The sequence below is a fragment of the Callorhinus ursinus genome, unplaced genomic scaffold, assembly GCF_003265705.2.
Source record: "Callorhinus ursinus isolate GAN/ISIS: 27379988/994484 unplaced genomic scaffold, GSC_fseal_2.0 scaffold12, whole genome shotgun sequence".
Taxonomy (NCBI): domain Eukaryota; kingdom Metazoa; phylum Chordata; class Mammalia; order Carnivora; family Otariidae; genus Callorhinus; species Callorhinus ursinus.
This window is the reverse complement of record NW_027397074.1, coordinates 18,475,604-18,492,982: the sequence shown is the minus strand read 5'-3', so window position 1 is coordinate 18,492,982 and position 17,379 is coordinate 18,475,604. Positions and strand designations below refer to the sequence as shown.

Below are 17,379 nucleotides of genomic sequence, written 5' to 3'. Positions count from 1 at the left end.
GCATAACTGAATATGTCCCATCCTAGATTGGATAAGGGACAAGAACCCCTATTTACAAATAGAAGGACATGGCAATTCTGTGGAAGTCTGGGTGGCTTTCAGTCACTGTTTCCACTAAAAACACACTCTATATCCCAAAAAGGTCAAGAGGAGAAAGAAGATATGTGAATTTTCTCTCACTTGGCATCCATAATTATATACTGGCTAAAACTCCATCATGGAAAAAAGAGTCAAGAGTGTAGCATTCATATCATATGGCCAAATGAATATATAGTGTTGGGAGACGAAATATTACAATTGACATCTGTTATTACCTACCCTCTCCCATTTATAGCCAGAGGGCTCAGAAATGGGGCACACGAAATGAGAATCCCCACAGGAAGTAAGAGAGTAGCTTTGTTGAGATTCCACAAAGCAAAAGCCTATTCAACGTACAAAATTCTCACAGCTGCAGTGAGGAACTGGAATACCCATTCTCGACAAAACAGAGACTCAGGCTACACAAAGTGGCTCACAACATGGCTAATTAGTTTCTTCATCAAGACACTATTCCCTTAAAGCTCTTATCCTAGAAAAGAAAAAGTCTGTTCCTGCAAATAAGAACCTTTTTCCCCTCTCTCACAAAATTTACAGGTTTAAATATAGTTATTCTTTTTATTCCTAACCTGAGAAAGGGAAACCAGAGTGTTTTCAAAGGACCCCACGCCATGCAGAGGTGTGAAATAAACCTAGCAAGAAGGACTGACTAATATAACCTACAGCGATTTTAAAATGTCTACCATGCCAGAAGTACTTATAATCAATAAACAGATCAGGCTGAACTCCAGATTCACGGCTGTTTGAAACCATGAACATGGTCCAGGGTGCTTTCTACCTGTATACACAGGCGTACTGTTTGAGGCGGTTTTTTTCAGTTTTTGGTTTTTTTAACATCACAAGGACCAGAGAAGCTGTCATCTGTCTCAAAGGCTGTGCAAACGATAGTCTTAGATACCTTCTGAATTGTTTTGTTTCTCTTCTGAATTTCATTGCACCACCCATAGCTTCTTTGTACTAAACCAGGCTAGTTCTTCCTTCATGTTTATACCTTTCAAATATCTGTAGCTCACTATTCTGTCCCTCATGTAAGATCAAGCATCCAGAAGGCATAATAACATTAAAAATGGAAACTGAAAAAAGACACTACTGGAGGTACTGACTGATCCATTAGGGCCTGAATTTCTTTCCCCTGGTAACCATATGAACAGCATTTAAAAATAAAGATTATAAATATCTTTAAATTCCTTTCCTGAAGGAGAAATAAAATTGTGTACTATCTTTTTACTCTGAAACAGATGGTTATATAAATAAGCACAACTTCTATCTCCTCACCTACAGTAACTATCCTTTTAATAAAATTTAGATGTATTATTAATGCTTAAATAATTTAGTGACTAATGTCAAGAGTGATGCTATAAAGTTTAAAAGTTTAATGTTTTTATTCTAATAAAATAAATCGAGATACAAACCTGACCAAAGAATTCAGAAAAATACAGGGCATCCCTCAATATAGGGTTGATTTTGAAGCTCTTAAAATTTTCAGAGAATCATATATGGGTCACTAACCACACAGAGCTTATGAAGAGAAACACAGGGAACAATGAACCTTTGGGGAAAAAATGGAAGTCTCTTTCAATGCAGGTTTGACAATTGGTCCATCTATTGTAAAGAGCTAAAATTTCAGCAATAATAAATTTGACAGCAATCCATTAATAATAAAGTCCTCGCTGATTTCATGAGGGCTGGTTCTGTCAACCTTTCCTATGACTGAGAAAAGTCAATAGTGAATCCGGACGGAGATCGTCAAGGTGAACAGAGCAGAGCAGTGGGATACACATAATCCTGCTGCTCGTCTGCCACCTGAAAATAAGCCTCGGTGCTTCCAGGAACATTTCACTGTCCTCTTTGTACTTTAGCAAGATCTCATTTAGCTGAGGAAGAAGCCGCTGGGGCAAACTTCTATTAGCGGGGCAGAGGAGGAAGTTTACAGAACATATACCCTTCCAAAGCCTACCACATGATAAATGGAAGACCGGAACACTCTTTCAAATCTTCTTTTTATCCCCTCAAACACAATAACGCTAAGACTTGTCATATATGCTCAATAAACAAGCAAACTGAAAAAGGATTAAACTTGGGCAAGATAAATTCAAGTTGAAAGAAAAGAGAGATGGAAATGAAGGATTTTTAGATACCAATGATAATGATGATGGTTCTTACAGAGCTCTTATTATGTAACAGCTACTTTGAAAAATGCTTTATAAGTAATTTCTTAATCTCTACAATGGCGCCATGAGGTAGGATTATTATTCTGAGTTTACAGATGTTTAAATTGAGGCACACAAGAACTAAGTAGCATGTCCAAGACGACACAGAGAGTAAGCAGAGGGAACGAGATTTATTCCAAGACTCTGACTACAAAGCCCAAGCTCTTGACCACTGGGATGTCTTCCTTACATGTTCCCTGGGATTTATATTTCAAGAGAAATAAGCAAAGGCCAGACCTATCCGCAACACTCCTCTCATTCTCTCTTCTCCTGATGCAAAAGAAGGCACTTTTAAAGCTGAGTGAAGTAAGTGCTTTGTGGTCTAAGGTTTCCTCATCCATCCTCCCTTCATCCCTTGCTACTTCCACCACCTAAACTTAATATGCCTTTGACTGACCTGATTCTGAATCAGCCTCATATCAAAAGTTAAGGCTGAACAGCAAAGTAGTTAGGGTGGGCAGAAAGCATTAAAATCATTAAAAAGGACAGGCTCACGGGAAGATGGAATGACTCAGGCATGAGGCACTAGCACGCTGAATCTTCCTTTCCCATATATGTTTGTGTTTCCTGAATAGTGTGGACATAAACCACTGACTGATCCCATCCAAGAATCATCAAATCAGTCGATGGCAGATAAATGGATACCTCTGGGAGCCTTAACCTGGCTTTCTAAAAAGGATTCACTATAAGAAAAACCATCTGGATTTAAGATAAATAGTATCACGAAGAAATCTGAGAAAGAGAATGTTATATTGATGAAACCAGGCTTACCTCATCCAAAGGAAACGGGCTTAATGTGGCAAAAAGCTTATACCCTCTCCTATTCCTCTCTGCCCAACTCAGAAGATAACATGAGGTTTTCAGGTTGAGCGTTCACTGAAAACAGCAGTGGGGAGTGAAGGAGGATTTGCAGGGGATATCAGGAGACTGAGTAAAGTCTCCCTCTCCCACTGGCTGAACCAATGGTGATGAGCCAAGTAGACAATACACTTGCTGAAGAACCTGCCAATTCTAAGAGTCTGCAGGAGGACCTCAACACGATCAGATAGAGTAAGGGAACTGAAGCAGAGGGGGTGAAATTCAAATGTTAATAATGACAAAAGCCACAGTCCAGCCTTCCACTGAATATTTCAGCTGACTGTTGCTCTCTCACACCAAAGAACTGACATGAAAATCTAAGTAGACCAATTATCAGGCATGTAGAGAATCCAAGTGTAATATATCCATAGATTATTCCCTCAGTGCATTTCTATTCTGCATTTCCTGCCCCTCCCTACAAGTTTTGAGTTTTAGTATCTCTAAATTATCTATTATGGTGCCCATATGGTAACTTGATTCATTGAAAGCATATAAGGGGGAATTCTGGTGTTTTTCCATATAAAGATCAAAGCTTATACTGGGGCGCATGGGTGGCTCAGTCAGTTAAGTGTCTGACTCTTGATTTCAGCTCAGGTCACGATCTCAGGGTTGAGATCGAGCCCTGCATGGGGCTCCACGCCCATGATGGAGCCTGCTTAATGTTTGCTCTCTGCCCCTCCCCCCCCAGAAAAAAATCAAAGCATATATTTAAAAAGTAATGAAATTCTGGTACATGCTACAACACAGATGAACCCTGGAAAACATGCTAAGTGAAATTGACCAAACACAAAAGGATTAACGCTGTATGATTCCACTTGATGAGGCAAATCATAGACACAGAAAGTAAACTAGAGATTACCAGGGACCAGGGGGAGGGAAAATGGGGAGTTATTATTTAATGGGTACAGAGTTTTTCTATCTGAATGATGGGAAAAGTTTTGGAAATGGATAGCAGTGATAGTAGCAATACCTTGTGAAAGTACTTAACGCCAATGAATTGTACACTTAAAAATGATTAAAGAGGTGAGTTTTGCGGTAAGTATATTTTATAACACAATTAAAAAATGAAAAAAGTACTGCAATTGTCGCAAATGAAAGAAACCTACTCCAAAATTTCTCCTGGAAATATCTTAAAAAGTACGGTACATGGTAAGTTCCATGGGGATAGGCCCCAGATCATTTTGACTCACTGTTACAGAGCAGTTACACCATTACACAGTAGACTCTCCATAAATGTTTGTTTAATAAATGATTAAAAGAAAATAGGAGTCTCCTAGAGAGAAAATATAATATTTAAAAAGCATCAAATTTACTTATTCATAAGAAAGAATAAGGAGTATATTCCAGAGAAAAATACCAATGCTACTCTATCTAAGCTCCTTCAGGGAAGGGAGTGTTATCACTTCATCGTACTTCCTCACAGCAAGTCTTACAATGTCTTACACATAGTAGATGGCTAATAAACGTTTGCAGAACGAGGAATTAAAAAGTGTGTAGATTGTGGGCACCTGGGTGGCTCAGTCGGTTAAGTGTCTGCCTTCAGCTCAGGTCATGATCCCAGGGTCTAAGGATCGAGCCCTGCATCAGGCTCCCTGCTCAGTGGGGAGTCTGCTTCTCCTTCTCCCTCTACTACTCCCCTGCTTGTGCTCTCTCTTTCTCTCTCTCTCAAATAAATAACTGAAATCTTTTTTTTTAAAAGTATATGATTGTAAAATCAATGTCATATAACTGCTCTACTCGTCCCCTTTTTAAAAATTACTTCTTGCAAATGTACAATTCCTTCTGTCATAGGGCGAAAAAATAAACCTCACAGCTTATACAAAGTGAAGGTAAAAATATAAATAGCTAGAACATATCACTCTCAGAAAAACAAACAAACAAACAAACACAGAGTACATCATCTTCTGAACAGAAAAAAAAAGTTTTTTTCAGAAAAAAACAACTGAAGTATGGAAAAGAACAGCTTATAGTTCATGTTGACTTTTTAGAAAGTAGTAAGTGATTAAAATAAAACTTGAATTCTCTTTGGAAGAAAATCCAAATATTCATTCCCCAAAATCAATGTCCCACCTTTGTAATCAAGAGTTGAGTAAACACAGAAGGATATTCAAGGCTCCTAAGTGGCCCCCCTCAAAAATTTATCTCACTTGTCTATCAAGTAATCATGTGTTCTTTTTTAAAAATACTAATGTCACAAAATTATACACAACTCGCTTATGACCAACATGCTAAAGCAAGTTACCGATGATTTTCTCAACAGATATTCACCATCTGCATCATTTATTTACATTTTACGTGATTTGCTGAGTTACAGTATATGTAAGTAGAATATTTTTAAAGCAAAAAATCAAATGCTGACACCCTGGATATTCAGCACCTATATAGTAGATGGATCCTAATAAATCCACCAGGACCATGTAATGTAGTAGCCTCACTTTAATAATATTAAAACATGTTCTGCAACTTCAGCTGTCCCCCACCCCCAATACTGTGTGCCAATTAACAAAGGAAATAGAAATGCCACCCCTGTAGATACCAAGGTTTACATCTCTGTCTCTCAATTGTTATCCTCAGCACAAGCAGGTAAGCAGCATTCTGGAGTAGCCTGTCTGCTAGCCCAGTCCTTCATGCATGCCGGGTTCTCCATTAGAATCCAAAACGCTCCCTGTCCACTATTAGAGCCAGCACTTCAAGCAGAACTGCATGAAGGATTATCACTTCCGTACATGAAAGCATAACCACTCCAGGTGTAATGATGCAAAATACCAGCACACTGACTTCTGCCAGAAAGCACAGACTTAAAACAGGTACGTTTCTGCACTCTAGAAGGGAAGGGGGTGGAAGGAGCAAGGAGGAAACCCCACAGCCCTAATACATTAGAGATGCTTATTCCACTCAGATCCAATCCAGCTAATTCATGGACATCAGTTTACCCAAATGAAAGAAGTGGTCTCCCGTCCTTCACTGGCTTGACTCAGAGGGCATTCAGCCAAGCAAAGCCAGGCAAAACAATCTGTACGATCTCTTTAAGCTGTAATAAATAAGACGAGTTTCAGAAGAAATAACACTCAGCTATGGCAAAGCACAGACGCTAAACCTTTTGCTCGTCTCATCACTGCTACTGGTGTTTACAAACTACAAGCAGTAGCCTTGGGAGCCTCAAGAGACTCCCCATGAGTAACCTCCTGTTGGATCCCTAATTTAAATACCCCCTTGATCAATCTGTGATGTTTTTGGCAGTTAAATAGAAGGGGGTGAGTGAAATGACATGCATAAAATGAATCCTTTTCAAGTTGTAAATGAGTGAGTCAGGATTCAGACTTGCCGAGATGCTCCAAATTAAAACCCCTGCTCTAATTTTAAGCATGCTCCGTCTTACCGTTTTGCTGTTGTCTCTCTCAGGCTCGATTCACCTGGAACTCTTTAACATGTCTCTAGCAATGTGTTTGCACCAGACCAGGTTCATACAGCAACTGAATTCACATCTTTCTGCACTAGCAAGCTGAAATGGTACGGCCGTACTACAACCAAGAAAGGGGGAAGCAAAAGCAAAAAAAAAAAAAAAACCACACACACACACACAAACACACACCAGAAATCACCTAAGAGAAACTAATCTCAGTGGAATAAGACCAAAAATAGTTCACAAGAATACAAAGGGCATGCTAACATTCAGTATCAATAGCTTTAACAGTTCATTTCTCCCCCCCCCAAAAGATCTAGTGTTTTTTTTTTTTTTCTCCAAACACGATGGACTTGCCTGTGGAGTTCCCAGGAAGGCAGAGTAACCAGGCTCTGCAGCAGCATTGCAGCCAAAGTAACAGTGCATATGCTGTCCAGGCAATTCACAACACAGTCTCTTCAGAAAGATATTGATTTGCAAGGCAGGGCTGCTTCAAAAGAATACAGAATGGGAGCCAAACAGCTAATGGTGATTGCACAGGAGGAAAAACATTTAATCAAGGGGATGTACCTCATCATACTCAATTCATTTTTTTAAAAGCACTGGAGGAAGCCAGTAAGGATCTTGAGTGACAACCTCATTAAACAATAATCTGAGGTCCTATAGCAAGCCAATGAAGGCTACCATCATCCGTGCTGCAAAAGCCACTAAAATAGTTTAATGTGTCTATGTGTATATATTTTTCATATGCAAATGGGGCATAATGAGAACTCTAAAATAACCATGCACCAAATAAAGAAGGTTAAAAATGCACAGGTGTAGCACTTACAGCACCGAAGTGATAAGATACATAGTTACGAGCCTACAGAATTCTTGGTTAGAGGGGTTAGAGCTTCTGTCACTCCCAAAAGTAAAATGCCAACACAAAGCAGATCTCACAGTCCTTAGGTTAATTATGTCAAGTCATACCACACAGTGCTGGGTGCTGGGTGGCAAGGAAGAATGCCAAAAGGCTACTCTTATAGCGACCCCTACAGGAGAGTGATTAAGCTACAATTTGTCTTTGTTGAAAGTACTTCCTATCCTCAAAATACAGAACCACGAAAGGGTATAAATTAGGCTAAGACACAAGAATATAACTGAAAAACACTTTAGGCAAGAAATTTTACAAGTTTAAGCATGAAATCTGACATCACAGATATTTACTTAATTAAGAGATTAAAGTACAAGAGGAGGTAACTACTGTGTCAACGGTGAGCAAGCAGCCAATATTCTCATAGCCCACAGGACTGGGTGCACTTACAATTAGAAAGCTCAGGGAAAAGTGTTTTCCCTTCACATCCTAATTGGTTTAAAGAAATCATCTCCCAAGGCGCCTGGGTGGCTCAGTGGGTTAAGCATCTGCTTTCAGCTCAGGTCATGATCCCGCGGTCCTCCCCTGTTCATGTTCATGCACTCTCTGTCTCAAATAAATAAAATTTTAAAAAAAAGATATCTCCCATTTGCAAACCATTTTCACCTTCAGCCTTTTGAATCACACTGTGAAGATACTGAACTTTATTTTTTCTGCAACACAAAAGCTCATTCAAAAACTTACAAAAAGTTCTTCAAACACAACTATTATGTACTTCCTTTTACAACAAAGCCAAGAGAGAAAGCTACCTCTTTAATATCTGAAAACTACTGAGGTCCATGAGCACCTTTACTGGAGAGGGGACTTCATTCCTATAAGAATCTGAGATTTTGTTTGTGATTGCTCAACCCTCCAGCCCACAAAGACTCTCCTTTTTCAGAACCAACCGTGCTTTTTATTTAAATCATTTAACACTTAATCATATGCTGCCTCGAAACTCTCTTGTTCACACGAGAGACGATGGACTCTGAGAAACAAACTGAGGGTTTTAGAGGGGAGAGGGGTGGGGGGATGGGTTAGCCCGGTGATGGGTATTAAGGAGGGCACGTACTGCATGGAGCACTGGGTGTTATACGAAAGCAATGAATCATGGAACACTACATCAAAAACTAATGATGTATTGTATGGTGACTAACATAATAAAATAAAATTAATTTTAAAAAAAGCTTTCTTGTTCACATTTTCCCCCATTTTAAGGTCCTTGAGGAACAAACTGTATCAACTGCTTCTTTTTTTATTCCCCCAATGCTAGCTATCTGGAAAATATTAAATGAATACTTAAAAGAATTAATACATTTCCCAAATCCATATTTTAGGACTTAAGTAATCTACCTCCTTCCCCCATCATTCAATGTTCCCTGAAATATAAAAAAAAAAAATGTTAGAAGTGTTATCTTCAGTCACCTCATCCAAGTAGTTCCTGTATCTTTCTTCCTATAGAGTTGGCAGATAAGGACATGTATAACGTTCATGGTCACGAAGCTTTCCTGCATAAGAGCCAACAAACTGCACGGAATAAAGTTTCTCCTTTATTTTTCTCACGTATTCATTCAATAGACATGTGCTGATGCCCCCAGCAATAGGAACAGCCATGTTCTCTGCATGCAAGGAACCCAGTGAGCGGTTAGAAATAAAGCAAGTGATTATAATATACTGAAATGTGTTTTGGGAGCGCTTACTTGGGTACAAATGAGGGTGGCTCAGAGAAGACCTCACTGAGGAGGCAGCCCCAGACTGTCTTCCAGGCACCGGCCAGAAGGGGGTAGACATCTGAGGACCAGCAGGACTGAACACAAGCATCGGACGCCTGAAACTGGGAGCTGTCTAAGGAAACCGCCGAGCAGTAAACAGACTGGTGGCAGCTGGGAAGGCTGAGGGAGAGATGGCTTGATGCCAGAGCGTAACAGACCGGTAAACCATGCTAAGAAGTTAGGGATTTTATCCAACAGGAAGCTGCCATTTAATCCCACAGGAAGGCACTAAAGGACTATAAGCAGAACAGCAGCTGGGGGGGATTTCTCATTTTACAACAGGGCAATGGCGTAGAACAGATTAGAGTTTGCAGGACTGAGCTGGGGAGGCTACTTGGGAGACTAATACTTCAGTCAAAGCCCTGAATTAAAGCAACAAAAATGGGGATGGGGGAGCCTGAGTGGCTCAGTCAGTAGGACGTCTGACTCTTGGTTTCGGCTTGGGTCATGATCTTGGGGTTGAGGGATTGAGCCTCGAGTCGTGCTCTGCAATCAGTGCAGAGCGTGCTTGTCTCTCTCCCTCTGCTCTGCCCTGCCCCCCCTCCTGCTCTCTCTCTCTCAAGTAAATGAATAAAACCTTAAAAAAAAAATGGGGATGGAAAGACAAGGGAGGTGAGAGACATTCACTCTGAGTTACTTGTTGTGACTGGACAGGAGGGCTAATGGAAAGGGAAAATCCAAGCATGGCCCTGAATTCTTAGTATAATGAAGTGAAAGGGAAAGGTGGAATCATAAGCTAAAGGGATGGATACAGGAAGATGGATACGGGAGAAATTATCATGAATTCAATTTTTACATGTTGAGGGTTTTAGGTATCTTTGGAACATCCGAGTGGACGTGGGGAGTAGGCAATTATATAAGGGTCTGGAACCTGCAAAAAAAATGGTCAGACGTTCACGTATGTGTCTTATGTTATGGTTTCCTAGAAACAGAGCTCAGCCAGGATTCTTGTTCACCTAATTTACTGAGGACATGCTCTCAGAGAGAAGGAGTGAGGAGGCAGGACAGGGAGGATGGGGGAAAGCGATGAAGAGTGGCCTCAGCGGAAAAAACCACACCCAACATTCGTCCCACCTGAAGCAAGAGGGCCGGCCTTGTGCACGCCTGGACTGGTCATCACTGACTGGGGGCTGGGGGGGGAGGGCTTCTGTTTAGCCCAGGCACCCACTGACCAAGCTGCTCTGAGCAGGGCACCTCCAGCACTCACCACTCCATGCTTCAGCCACAATGGACAATGTTTCTTCTCCTCAGAGCTAATTCCTGCCTCGGGAATATGTCTGTGCTGCTCTCACTGCCTAGAATGTTCTTCCTCAGATAGTCTTGGCTGACGCCTTCTCATTACTCGGTTGGATGTCAGTAATCTCCTCCTGGGAGTCCTTCCCTGGCTTCCCCCTTCTGCTGGTGCTCCTCCCTCCCCGTCACCTCGCACTGTGTTTGCTGCACCATCTAATGTATTTATTTGTTTGTCTTCTGCCCTCCCTGGCATGTAAATGGCCCCAGAGCACGGGCTTCTACTCATTTGCTCTCTGCGTTGCTCCAGCCCCAAGGACAGCACTCAGTACCTCCTGAAAAAATAAATATCAGGAAGAGCTGCTGCAGATGACCATTGTTCAGACAAATTCTGTGGGCTCCCGAAGAGTGGGAACAAAAGGGGCCTGGAAGAACGTGTGGGGAAAATATAGTGTCAACGTATGTATACAGCTACACAAGCTTGGCCTTAAAGCAGAAGTGAAAAAACAGAGGCTAGAAGGCAAAGCTACAGGAAATTAATCATTATGTTCATGTTGTCAGGACTCACAATCCACTGCTATTAAGACTATCTTTATGACAGGACATTGAGATGTATCTGAAACCACACCACAGAAGAACAGTAACAGCTGGTAAAATAAAGGGTCTATTTACAAAAGTCTTTTGTAAAAACATCATCTTGATAGATATAAAGGAAAAGATAAGAAAGAAAACTGATAAAAATGCAAGACTCTGACCTCTAACTGCTTAGGTCATTTTTGCAGGAAAACAAAAATTGATCCTTTGAAGTATCTACCTTTATAGCATCATGCACTTCCCTGACTTTTCAAAAGAATTATAATAAACACAGTCTAATCTTCAACTGATGATGACTGGGTCCATTGTGAACATTAGTGACAGCCATCAGGGTTTAACTGAGAGTATACAGGGCCACTGGCTCCCAATCTCCAGACGCGACACCCATGTGACCCTTTGCATCATCGTTATGGTTTATTCTCTCTTTGCCGTCAGGCTTCCTTTCCTAAGGCTCTAAACGTGCCACCTCCTCCTAAGGCCACCACACTCTTCTCAGTCTTGTCACAACCTTCCTCAACTGCCTAAACTTGGGCAACTGGACAAACAGGCTTATTAGAACACTGTGAATAGAGGTTTGTGCAAACGTGAGAAAAGGGCAGTGCAAAGCAGAACTATGAACTGTCTCCCGAGTGGAGAAGTACTAGCCTAGTTACCCCCCAACCACAGGTTGTACCCTCGGCTCTGAGGTACTTCTCACCTGGGCAGAAATTCTGATTTCCTATCAGCTTACCTGGAGCCATCTCAGACCTATGAGGCTGCCAGATGCCTGACCTTCACAGAAGTAGAGTCTAACAGACAAGATGGCCTCCCCCCATAAAAAAGGAACCCAGACAAAAGAAGTAGTGAAGAAAGGGATAGAGAAAGCCCCCTTTTTTTAACCAAAAAAGGAAAAAGGAAAATATTAAATAAGGAAATAAGGTCAGGAAGGGGTAAGAGCAAAGTCTACTTTATGCATATAAATCTCATATAATAAGTCTGCCTTATGAATTAATCTCAATAAACTTTTAAGTCTCAAGGAAGCAAAGATATTTTATTTTGAAAAGTGATAGAGAAAAGATAGAAGTTCCCCCAAAAAAGAGGTTGAATTTCAAATTATTACAGATCCAGGCAACCCTAGCAATTTTTTTCTACTGCAAAGTTTTACAGTGAAATGTTCGTATTATGATTGTTTTAAAAATGCTCACAAGGTTTTAGTAAACCTAAACCTTTATTTTTTAATAAACCCTAAAAATTTTATGACTTAATTCTTCTCCACTAATGCTAGTCATTGCTTAGACTTCCATATATTCAGAGAAATGTTATTTATTTAAAATACTTTCTCAATACCAAAAATATCCATATATCACTCATGTCATTTCATGGAAACCTTAGGATTTTCTCCTTAATATTTACACAATTTGAGTGTTTTCTGGATTCTAGAGCTAATTTTAGAATTAGCTCTAGAGCTAATTAGCTCTAGAGCTACTTCTAGAACTAATTTTATCAGTAAATACAGGTAATTCTATCACAACCCAATAAATTTGTTCTTGAAAAATGTTGTATTCTGTTAAATTGCACCCTAGAAATATGAGGGCCTATGGGAAAATAAGATTGAGGGCAGACTATTCAAAATCCATGCATCCAGAGCACTAACAAAAACAATAACCGTAACACACACACACACACACACACACACACACACACACATAGATACACACATACACACACACACACACACGCCATATCTTCTTCATCTCTGTCTTCCCTACAGTGCTGACACTGGGTCCTGCATACAATAGATGCTCTATATTTGTTTCTTGACTAGAGATAAATCCTATGCTGGTCACCATGAACTGCAGAAAATATGTCCAGGTGAAAAAAGTTCAGTTATGAACATCATCTAGGTTGGAGATTAAAAGCCCAAAGACAGAGGTATAGCAAGGAAACTTTAGATTATGTTTGTCAAAAAGCAGCATGGAAGGTTGATTTTCATGAATCCTAGCAACAGAAACAGGTAGATACATATCACAGTAATAAAAAGGCAGGCCTTATTTTTGTCTCCCTTAAAAATGTGATGTCTGATCATAGTTCTGCTTTTGAACCAAGGGTTCAGTCTACTCCTTTTTAGGGAACAATTTTCCTCCTGCCTATATGTTGTATTTCCAGGTTGTGTGTCTTCAATTAACAACTTGTCTACATCTGAGTCTTTGCCTCTCCTCAGTTAAATTTCTAATCCTTGGCACATAAGACTTTTGCATTAAAATATGCATTACATGGTTTCTGTATACATATCTATACACACTATGTATTTATTATTTATTCAAGTAACTTATATAAAATGCCTAGGTATTCACATGGCCTAGTGCGGTTTTTCCTACTCACACCCTTGCAAAAACACAACCAGTTTTTTGATGGGGTGTCACGCCCCAAGTATGAGAAACTGAGCAGGAGATGCAGGTGTAAAAGGGATCTTACTATGACCATATTCACAGAAGAACAGTATCAGAGAGTTCCAAATGTGTAGCACTAACATCATCTTAGAAATGTGAATTAAATTATAAGACTTCAGTGGCAGACAGAAAATCCTCAGGTAGAAACAAGAAGAAAGGCAAAAGGCATTGAGAAAAGATGTGAGGATTTTCTCTCTTCCTGATGTCAGGATTCTAGTATGGAGAGAGGCTACAAATCCAGGACTATCAAAAAGCTTCTTAAGGAGCTAAGTCTTTTTTTAAAAACTTACTTAAGTTTTTTTATGTTAACTATGAAAAGGGAAGAAAAAGGTTTCTAGTTCAGGGTTATAAGTCAGCTTTACTGCCTTTAGGAACTTTAGACCAGCTTTCTAAAATTCTACTTAGTTAGAAAATCAGGAAAACCCCAAAGGAAGAAAACTTGTTTAAATGAGCCTGTCAAATAGACAGACAGAAATAACTTTAAATCACCTTTGACATTTTTTAATCTAGAAATTCCCTGCCACTGATCTAGTATATACTTTCAAATATTAAAATAAAAAGGATTTATTAAATAATTTTCTTCCTTTGTCTCACTCTATACCCCTAAAAAATAAAATAGGAAGCAGGGCCAGGGAAAAGAATGGATAACAATGCTATGCATTCAACAGTAAGCATGATAATGAAAAGATAACCAACTGAAGAAACTCACAACTGAAATTAAAATAGGTGCTCCTATGTAATTTAATTAACTTTCCTTTGACCAATGTCTTGGTGTTTGCCTTTTCAAGCTAATGCTGGTATGATTCAGATCACTCTGAAACCACACATACACCATTCTCAAAGAACAGAAAGCAAACCAAAGTAATCATTTGTCTAAGGAAGAGTTGTCAGATGATCATATAACCAGTCCAGTCTCACTAGTGTAACAGAGGAGGTTTGAGGCAAAAATGCGTTAAGTACCAGGGATGTTACCAGCTCTGAAATGCTTTTACTCCTACATTCCTTTTGTATCCAGTGAAACACTAAGAAGAGCAGCACTCAAATACTGATTGAGTCCCTTCTGCCACTTCTTGTGGAATGTTTCACTTGAATGGTTCCGAAAATCAGCTGGTTCTGGGAGTGGTTCCTCCCCTGACGCCATGCACTGCAGGATAGGGAGGGCTGTGTCCTGTCCAGCACCAGACCAGCCATCCAACTTAAGCCATTTGCTCCCTGGGACTTCTCCAAGCAGAGCTGAACTGGACCCTACATCCCTCTACTCCCGATGGTGGCAAAGCAGAGAGCATCATCAGCTGAGAAGCCACCGGTGTCCGTGTCTCAAGCCCTGCACAGAAGCTGGACTGAAATCCTAAAACTAACAAGGAGTAAGAGTAGAGATGAGGGCAAGAGACAGACAGCACTGAAACCACGGCATCCCTGGTTCCACCTGCTGAGGTCCTCGGCACTGCCTGCTTGGCTTTTTTTTTTTTTTTTTAAGACTTTATTTATTTATTTGTCAGAGAGAGAGAGCGCACACAAGCCGGGGGAGCGGCAGGGAGAGAGAGAAGCAGGCTCCCCGCCCAGCAAGGAGCCCGATGCAGGACTTGATTCCAGGACCCTGGGATCATGACCTGAGCCGAAGGCAGACGCTTAACTGACTGAGCCACTCAGGCGCCCCAGTTGGCTGACTTAAAACGTGGTTGTTCAGCCCTTGCTTCTATCCTGCCACACTAACCTGCCCATAAGTCCTATTTTTTCCCCTAAACACTTCGAGCTGGGCACCTGGGTGGCTCAGTTGGTTAAGCAACTGCCTTCAGCTCAGGTCATGATCCTGGAGTCCCGGGACCGAGTCCCACATCGGGCTCCCTGCTCAGCAGGGAGTCTGCTTCTCCCTCTGACCCTCTTCCCTCTCATGCTCTCTATCTCTCATTCTCTCTCTCTCAAATAAATAAATAAAATCTTTAAAAAAAAATGGTTAAACGCTTCGAGCTGATTTTCAGTTCCTTGAAACCAAGAGTGCCAGTGCTCGTGGAAATACATGTACAAAAGGATGGGCAGTTATGGCGAAACACTGATGCTAGAGCTGCGGCTAAGAAACTTCGTAGACATGTTGCTTTAAACCCCAGGAAAAGGAGATTTAAGGTTGATGTCGACTCAGATGACGGTAGGAAAGAATGGGTTTAATAGCAGCCAAATGTTTTCACAAAGTGGCTTCACATACCTATGGTACATACTAGTATTTCTATAAATTTGTACTAAATTATCATATATATTAAACTTCTAAATTTATTCTTGTAATTTACAGGGGAAGTTGTATAGCTGCCACAAGACATGGAGCATGAACCCATGAACCGGTTATCTGCACCTGTAGAAAGCCTAAATACTCGGACCAATTAGTTTAACCAGGCATACAAGTTGCTGTGATAGCACATACTCAAATTTTAGGAACAACACGTAAATGATACTAAACTGATTTGGCCTGGCGGATACCATTTATAAACTGCTGGTAAATAACACCAGCCATATGTAGCTAAGAAATGTCACTGGAATTACAAAAAGGAAATCAGTTTGTTACGCTGACCTGGGCTTTAAAGGCTTTCTGGCCATGAAGGGAAAGAGGGTTATTAAAAATTAAACAAGTGAACAGCAAAGGAATTTTAGAAAAAGTCACAAAAGTACACTAGGGACGTGTGGAGTATGTAAAGAAGACAGAGAGTAAACTACATTTTCTGTATTTCATTACTAAAGGATTTTTTTCACATTCTATTCATTTACCAACCATTTACTTAGCTTTGTATTAAGCAGTATAGGGGGTCTAGAGATGAATCAGACACAATTGCTGTCCTCACAGACACTTAAACAAGTAAGCTTAATACAAGAAATAATTGCCACAGAAGATCTAAAAGAAAATACTATAGGGACTCAGAATGAGGAAAGTCTCATAGATAAAGCAAAACTGGCAGATTTTCACATTAGGTAATCAAGCTCTGAAGAGCAGAGTCACAATGCAGAGCTAAGATGTTGGTAGAAAATGTATATCCAAAAACTAGCGATGATCACTCTTAGCACAAGAATTGTTATCTCTATCTGGACGTAATTTGATAACTTAACAAAGAACCTTTGTAGTATCATAGAAGCACAGTCTAGAAGAGTTGAACAACTTCCATGATTTGAAACCTCACGAACAATGGTTCTTTTCTCCCCTTTGGTGGAAGATTATTTGGATGGACTCCAGGGACTCCAAGTACACTGGCCTGCCCATCTGGTTCAAAGATGTGTTTTTTCCTAGTGACCCACAATGCAGACAACCAAACTCTTTTTCCATATTCCTTAAGGAAAACTGAGTTTTGAGAATTTTTGCAACAGCTAGTCATGGGCAACTTGGAGACCACTGTTGGCTCTCATTCCTCTCCCCAGTCCTGATTCTAACTTAGGGAAGGTAACATTTTATTTATCACAATACAACGGCCAAACTGATTAACTTGGTTTTATCTATCCTCCACTGAAGCACCTGATTCCCTATATAGTCATTGTTTCTTCTAACCATTCAAAGAAACTTCAATTCATATAAAAGTTCATGTTAAAAAAAAAAAACCAAACCGTTCATACTTCCTGACTGACCCCGTCACAATCAGTTCCTACTCTGGATACAAAGTAATTACAGCCCCAGGAAGACCACTTGGCTTTAAGGAGCCCCAACTGGGTGCAGATCTGGGTTCAGGTATTTCCTTTCCACCAAGGTTCCTTAAGTCAAAACCCTCAGCGATAATACAGGTTTGAGAAGGAGAAAAGAGACATCATAGGTGAAATCATGCAGATGGGTACACTGAAGCATTAACTTCAACGTAAGCTCAGATGCAGAACAGCTAAATGGAAAAAAATGTGAGCTCAAGAACCAGACAAACCTGGGTTCCTG

General features: G+C 40.3%; 1 protein-coding gene across 6 annotated transcripts in view; it reads right to left on the bottom strand.

Annotated features, from left to right (window-relative positions):
* CDK14 (cyclin dependent kinase 14) overlaps positions 1-17,379 on the bottom strand; it is a 542,651-nt gene that overhangs the window by 429,987 nt on the left and 95,285 nt on the right. The window contains exon 1 of one of the 6 annotated variants that reach the window (XM_073898780.1): positions 6,544-6,682. The exons of 3 other annotated variants lie outside the window; for them this stretch is intronic. The gene's annotated coding sequence lies outside the window, so the exon portion shown is untranslated. Of the gene's footprint in view, positions 1-6,097; positions 6,133-6,543; positions 6,683-17,379 lie in introns of those variants that run through there. 2 more of the 6 variants (XM_073898781.1, XM_073898782.1) reach the window with 2 other exon arrangements.